An 8,165-nucleotide genomic window follows, 5' to 3' on the forward strand; every position below is an offset into this window, starting at 1 on the left:
TAAATACGACATGACCACCTCGAGAACAAGACCTGGGGGTCTTGGGGAGGGTGTCTCGGAGGGTCCCACCAAGTCTGAGGAGCAGTGGTGCTGACGTCAGGTACCTCTCCGAGCTCGTCCCTCCTTCCTCCTGTCCCCTCTGCAGCCACACCAGCCCCCACGTTCTCCTTCACGCGTCCCAGGCATGTTCCTACCAGAGCATTTTTGTTTACTTTTCCTCCTCCACCCACCTCCAGCCCTAAGCGTCTCGTCTGCTCTACCCTTCCCATTACTTTCTATTTCTTTCCAAGTTTGTTTGTTTTTTCCCTGCATCACACCCTCCAACACCGCCTATGGTACATGTCTACTTATCTCTTTGCTCTGTTGCCCCTCCGTATGTTCCGTAAAGGCAGGGGCTGTGTTTCACTCTCTCCCATCTCCCTACCACGTGGGACAGTGCCAGACGCCCACTAAATATTTGTCGAGTGAATAAATCAGCAAGCACATGGAACAAACGGCAGGCTGACTGGTGTGATTGGATCATAAGAAAATCGGCTTGACTAGACCAAAGTCACAGATGATGATTGCTCACCAGTGAGAATGAAACACATCTGGGACACCTAGGTGACCTAGTCGGTTAAACATCTGGCTCTTGATTTCGGCTCAGGTCATGATCTCAGGGTCATGGGATCGAGCCCCGCATTGGGCTCCACGCTCAGTGGGGAGTCTGCTTGAGACTGAGATTCTCTGTCTCCCCCTTACCCCTCCCACTCGAGCTCTCTCTCTCTCAATTAAGTAAATAAAATCTTTTTTCTTAAATGGAATCCATCAGGCCACTGGAGATATTATAGGAGTCTGTCGGTCTAAGTGGGCCCAGCTGGGGAGCAGTCCAGTGTGGCGGAAAGGAAGGATGCGTAAGAACAGGGCCAATGGCCTGAAAACCTCCTTCAGGAAAGAACTAGAAACAAGAGGCACCGGAAGGACAGAGCCCTAACCCCAGAGCCAGGGCAGCGTCCAGCTGCGGGCTGATGGAGGCTGTATGGAGAGGGGAGCAGCACAGGCTTCCTGTGCCCCACGCGGTGGTAGTACTGGAAAGCACGGGGCCCAGTTCCCTAAGTGTAACTGAAAGCTGCGGGCAGCCACTCAGGATGGTTTACAGAACTGAGCTAGAGTTTGGGATTAGCGCATTCCCCTTCTGCCCTGGTATTTCTAACACAGACTTTTTAAAGAATGCACATTTTCTCATCTTAAGTCCACAGCATCTGCCTGACTCTTGTCTTCTTCTCATGGGTGTCACTGTGAGAATTCCACCTGCAACGCACTGCCAATAGGGGAGCCTCATGCAGACGTTACCGTGGGCCAACGATGGGCCCCATGGAGCACCTGACCCTCATAGGAAGGTCCCCAATCCGTGTTTGTGGAATTCAATGGAATCGAGCCATTTCTGCAAGCAACGACACAGGTGCCCCATCCCCGACCCCCGGAATGTGGACGAAACCCAGTCGGGCACAAGGAAGTTGAGGAACCGAGTTTCTCTTTCCCAGTGGAAGTTGGCCCATACTCAGCCCCTCACCTGTCTGAGAAAGTTGTCCCTTTATCAACCATCTCAATGTCTCTCTCTCTCTCTGTTTCTCTCTCTCTGTCTGTCTCCCTCCCTATCCCCCATCCCTAACCCCCCAACAGTGTGGGCTTGTGCCTGAGTTTCAAGTCTTCACACACAGAGAGAGAGAAATCCAGAGCAGCCTCCCTGTGATGGTTTTCCCGGCGAGACTCAACAGACTTCTTGGGGAGCAGAGCTATAATTTCACTCCAACTAATTCTGACTCTGAGGCCCTCACGTGCAGGTTGTTCTAAAGAGAACAGAGCAGGCAGCTTGCTGTAGCTGCTGTAATTACAGAGCTGGATCAAAGGAAGGCAGAGGGCGGGAAGGCAAAGCCCAGAATCATGGGGTTCATGTGAACCCTGTCTGTCTGTGCTGGGAAGGACTTCTCCACAAGAAAGGGCGTGGGTCTCATCCATGCTCGAATCAGGCTGGTGGTAGGTGACACATGATACTTGCACTCTTTTCTTAATTTTTCTAGAGCATTTATGGCCTGACGTGATACAACAGGCCAAGGGCCGTTGAACTGTCCCCACTGCTGTGGAAATGAGATGCGATCAAACTCGTGGTTAGAAAAATAAATAAAGACATTCAACCTTGTTTAAAAACCTGATTATTCAACCAAAAAAAAATTGTTTTCTTCCTTTGCAGTGATGTTAATTTGGTAAAGTTATGGACTTCTGGTCAGAATTTAGAATTTTATCAAGAACTTCATGCCTATCCCCTATGGGGATTCCTCATCGGTACTCCTATTAAATTTATTTTCTCCTGTTTAAAAAAAAGGGGGGGGAGTTAGAATTTTATCTCCTTTACCATAAAAAATAGGTCGACCTTAAATGTCAAAATGTAGCCTCAGTCATCTTAGCTGACCTATACTGCATAATCCCTCAGAGTCAATGATGTCCTTTCTGTGCCTTATTTTTTTCAAAATTGTTTTTCCCCATAACCTTGGGAGGTAGGTACCATTGCTATCTCCTATTTTAAAGATGAGTAAACTGAGGATGCCTGGGTGGCTCCGTCGGTTAAGCGTTGGCCTTCAGCTCAAGTCATGATCCCAGAGTCCCACATGGGGCTCCCTGCTCAGGGGGGAGCCTGCTTCTCCCTCTGTCCCTCCTCCCACTTGTGTGCTCTCTCTCTCTTTCTCTCTCTCTCTCAAATAAATAAATAAAATATTTGAAAAATAAAGAGGCGTAAACTGAGACTCAAGTTCTCTCCAAAGCCCCAATTCTTCCTGCTCTCTTTGCAGTGGGAGAAGCCTGTCTGTGCTCATGAACCACCCAAGAAGATTGCTGAAAGTACACCCTCCTCGGAGAGTCAGACCCAGTAGGTGGGCCCGTGTTGCTGGGAGTCTGTGTTGATGATGAGCCGCTGCGGGCGGTCCGAAACCCAGGCTACTAGCTCACTTTACGAACCAGGCAGGCCGTCCAGGTCACCATTCAGAATCTTCTAGCCCAGCCCCTCTGCCAGAAGAGGGAGGGGCAGACCCCAGAAATCAAATTACTTCCTAGAGGGTGGTCCACTAGCCCAGAGTGGGACCTGGGTCAGAATGGAGCCAGCTGGTCCAGCATTCTTTCCACCACATTCCAGTAAAGAGGGAAAAAAAAATCAAAGTCTCTTAAAGAGCTTTATTCTCCCCGTATCATTCAGTTCAAGGCCGGCTCGATAAAAATCACACAAGCAATCCGAGAAGTCTCAGTGCTGTGGGCCCACGTACTGCCAAAATTGGAAGCAGCGAAAATCATTTAAATATTACTTTTCTTTAATTGTGAGAATATCGGTGTGTGAAAATTGCCATGTGCTTTCTCAAAAGTGAGCTCGTCTTTCCAACTGCCGCTCGCCCGGCGAGCATTGTCTCTCCCTTCACACATCCCCCATTCCGCTCGCGGCCTGGAGTTAGACCCACACAATCCCTCAACGTGCTCCAGAACTGGCTCAGAAGGTGCGTGTAAACGGGAGTCTTTTCCTTCTCTGAGATGGTTATTGCTTAATTTACGGTCAAGCCACCCGTTCCCTGAGCCCTGACCCTGAGATGGGGGTTTTCTCTCGGTATGGACCCAGCCTGTGTTGAACGAGCGGACCTGGAGATGGTTGGCTTGATGCCAAAGTTCAGCAAACCACTCTTGCCCTGTTTGCAGGCTGACTTCTTTATTTCTGGAGGTTCTCTGCAAGAATCTGTCCTATCTGGTCCTTGAAAGTGAGGCCTGGGACGTGCCTGCCCTCTGCATTTTGAGGCAAGTTCACTAATTCATGGCTCGGGTTCCCGCAAGCATTCGGACAGGGATGGCAAAGACCTTCATGAAGCAACGGAGTCGTTGTGTCTTTTTTGCGACACTCTTCTGGTACCGCTGTTCCTGCTTTATTAGTGGTAGTTCACAGACAGATTCGGGAGGTTTCTAAACGTGCCAGGTCTGGCGCAGAGGCAAACTTCAGGGACCCTCCCATCCGAGCGACGGGATGTGTGTGAACAAAGGAGAGGACTGTTCTCCAGATACACAGGGTTTGGGCTGAAGTGTCTGACAAAAGAACATGAAGAACCGGAACGAGATTTTTTTTTTTTTAATTAGGTCTTTAAATCCGAGAAGACACTCAAAATGCCACTCGTTTCTGACAATCTGGTGCTCTCTATACTTTTCCAGAAGCTACGGTGTTGCCTGCACTACTTCCCAGCCTGCAAACAGCCTTTCCACATACACAGCGAGGTGGTGGTCCCCTCTCCATCACCTTCCTGTTGAACTGGGTGGCTCAGCAAAGCCTGGGGATAGGGGCTGTGGGGTGGCGGAGGTTGGTTAGCCACTAAATGAAGCCACTTAACAAAATTGTTTACCGGCCCGGGAGTTCAGTTAGTTCAATGAGATAAATCCCCACTGTGTGGCATCTAGTACCCAGGAGGTTTTCGTCCTTCTGGAAGGGGTACGAACTCTTCCCAGCCATTAGGGTTCCACACAGTTATTTAATACACTTGTGGGAACTGCTTTATCATTTTAAATCATAGATCAGCAAACACTTTCCGTAAAAGGCAAGATAATAAACGTTCTCAGCTCTGCAGGCCATATGGTCTCTGTCAGAGCTACTGAACTCTGCCCCCACGGCCCAAAAGCTGACCTAGATAATATGTAAACAAAATGAGATGGTTTGTGTTCCAATAAAACTTTATTTATGGACACTGAAATTGGAGCTTCGTCTCATTGTCACAAATGACTAATTAATGGTCTTCATTTTTCAGGTTTTTTTCAATTTTTTTTTCCCAACCATTTAAAAATGTAAAAAACCTTTCTTAGTTCACATGTCAGATGAAGACAGGCAGTGGGCCCTGATTTGGCCCTGGGGGGCCCTAGACTTCCAATCCGCACTTTAAGCCAATAATTGACTAATAAAATAGAAATACCAACATAGACATCAGCTTCCCTCTCTCAGTTAATCTTTAGCAAGCACGCAAGATGTCAGCCATCCCTGTGGCAATTAGTCATTTGGGACACATTTGGGAATGAAGGTCAGCATAGAATTGTTCTAGTCAGTGCAATCGGAAACCCCTTGTCTTTTCACCCTCGCCGTGACCCAGGTACTCACAAAGACCCATCCTCTACCAGAGAGGAGGGATAAGAAACTGGTGTGGCTCTGAGGCTCCTTGTAATTTTATGCCTAAAGGTACTTCCTAGACAGAAGTAAAATAAAGTATGGACTTCATGTTCATTCTTGCCTCTCGTTTTCCTCCTCAATCCTTTCTGCTTCCTCCCATCTTTCCTTTCTGTCTTTTCAAGTCATGATTTACTATTCAGATGCGTTCTAGACCCTTCCTAGCCTGAGTGTGGTGCTCTACGGACAGTACCATTGGAAGCTGGTTAGGAATGTGGTCTTCGGCCCTGCTCCAAAGCTACCAGTGGGAATCTGCATTTTAATGAGGTCTCTGGGAGTCCTTATAATATCCTCATCATTCCAGAGAAAAAAGAGCTAAGATCAAAGCCCAGGCTTAAATCCGGTAGGGAAGTAGAGAGTTGACTTTATCGAGAGTATTCAAAACTGACGAGAAAAACCAAGGATAGTAGTCAAACCTTAAAATGGGCAAGTGATGGGGCGCCTGGCTATCTCAGTCCGTGAAGCATGTGGCTCTTGATCTCACTCAAGGTGGTGAATTCGAGTCCCACCTTGCACCAGCTTACCTAAAAAAAAAAAACAAAAAAACAAAAAACAAAAACCCACAAAAAAACAAAAAGAAAAGGAGGGAGGCAAGTGATGGCCCTGTTTTGGTGAAAATCAAAGGCTTTTTCACACAAAGTGGAAACAACTTATCCAAGACTGCAGCACGATCATTGGGAGTTGACCGTACAGAGCCTTAGTACAACACTCCAGGATGAAGGGAGAAGGAGAAATGATATACACACACATCCCATGGCTGGGGGTAGGGGGGCCTGCAGAAATCAGAGAAAGGTAAGCAGGGCAGAGCAATTCCTGTGTGTTCCAGAACATTAGAAATGGCGGCAATATGCTGGTAAGTGTTTAATAACCAGCTCCAGGGCTAGGGGTAGGGGGAGAAAGCCCTGATTGTTACGTTTTATCGATTTTCATAGCGTCCATATTCCCACTTTGGCTGTGATGTCACTGGGGGCGGAGTTAGATAGAGATCCACAGCAGCACACCATACAGACGCAGGAAACTTGCACAAGCCCGAAAGCATAACAACGGTAAGTCGAAATAATTAGGAACTGACTAGTTGTATTTATGATCTTTATTTTAATATAACTAATTTAATCGTAATTTATATAACTTAATTTTTAATGATGACTGTGTTTAGCAGTTAGGTCCAAATATTCCTGATGATCAGCCCTCCTGAGGCAATACAAGCAGGCTCTAGAAAAAGAGCATTTTAGAAAATCAGAAAAAGGACATTTTCACAATTTTGGAAGTTACAGGATGCCTCCCGACATGCCCGAACAACAGATCTGGGTTCCACCCCGTTGATTCATACTCATGTCCTAGCAAATCTCTATTCACAGATTGCAAGGAGAAGGAAGGGATGAGAAGGGAAGGGAAGGGAGGGGGAGGGAAGGGAAGGGAGGGGCAGGGAAGGGAAGGGGAAGAGGAAAGGGGAAGGAAAGGGAAGGGAAGGGAAGGGGAAGGGGAAAGGATGGGAAGGGAAGGGGAAGGGGAAAGGATTGGGAAGGGAAGGGGAAGGGGAAAGGATAGGAAGGGAAAGGAAAGAAAAAAGGGAAAGGAAAGAGGGAAAGGGAAGGGACGGGAAGGAAACCCCTCTCACAGTTCATCCTGCACACTTTCATTAAACTTTCTCAAGAACATTTCATTGGTGTCTGTTGTGTCAGATTATTTTAGTCAAGAATTTTTCAGTTCCCGGTTGGAATATTTCATGGGACTTATTACAACCACGAGTTAATGCTTTCAGATATGTTCCCCAAACACCATCTGAGCCTTGCTCCAACTTCGTTCACAAATCCTTCAAGCTCCTTGCTCAATAACGATAATGCTTGGACTTGAGTTTTATCCCCTCTTTCCTCTCTCCTCAATTTTAGTGAAGTGAAAACTGACAGGCAACACCATCCAAGCAGTAAGGAGAGGCAGTGGAATGAACTTAAATGCTATAATGTAAATCATCAGCTTCTTCTAACAGAGCTGACCAGTAATTTCCCTGCAAGGATTCAGAATTTTCACATTGCCAAGAATCCTTACTAGAATCTTCCTGGTGGTGTGGATTCACAGACCCACTGAGTCAGGCCACCCCGTTCTTCACTGCAGATACCCCATTAACCAGCCTCCCCACTGCAGTGTGAATCAGTCAGCCTCTCCCATCCCAGGTTTACAGCCTGTAAAACAAGGGGTTGGTAAACGATGCCTACAATCCCTTTCAGCTTTTTGTTTTTAATTCTTGAAAGTAAAAATTAATTAAAATTAGGACACCCCCCCCAAAAAAAGTAAAGAAATCTAGCAAAGAACTTGTTGCTTAGCTGGGCGATCTTCCTGGTCTGCCTTTTTTTAGTGGCCAACACCATTTTTACTTAATTCTCTGAAAGAACCATGCCTCGCCGGGCACTCTCCTTACCACCTAGCAGCTCATAAAACGCAGTCTCCACAAAAATGATTTGCATGACCCATTTCTCGGCTGCCGAGCTGTTCTGATCCTAATGCCTGGTTTTCTTCATGGTGCAGGTTTCTGCCTGCGTGACCGTCCTCCCCATCTCTGCCTGGGACCCCGCCGTCGGGGGCTGTCGGGCTGTCTGCACCGCCCGCCCTGGCGGCTCTGGAGCTGCTCCTGCGGCCGGACTCCGCCGCGGCCTTCCGCGCGGTCCCCAGCGTCCCGGCCCGGAGAGGCTCCCACGGGGCCTCAGAAAGGAACAAATCGGAGGTCCCCGCAGGATGCCTTCACCTAGGGTATTTGAAAAACGAACTCATCCAGGCAGCAGGCTCCTCCCACCCCTCCCGTCCCTCTGCAGAGGGCTGCGATTTGCACCGTCTCTGTGGTTTAGACGCCTCAGGTCTTGTTTCCAGTTACAAACATCCCACGGCCGCCCAGGTCCCAGGTCCGCGTGATGCGGTTTATTGTGGCAACTGTTCCCGGCAACTGCCCGGCTGCCGAGCG

Source organism: Meles meles, chromosome 5, assembly GCF_922984935.1.
Source record: "Meles meles chromosome 5, mMelMel3.1 paternal haplotype, whole genome shotgun sequence".
Classification (NCBI taxonomy): Eukaryota; Metazoa; Chordata; class Mammalia; order Carnivora; family Mustelidae; genus Meles; species Meles meles.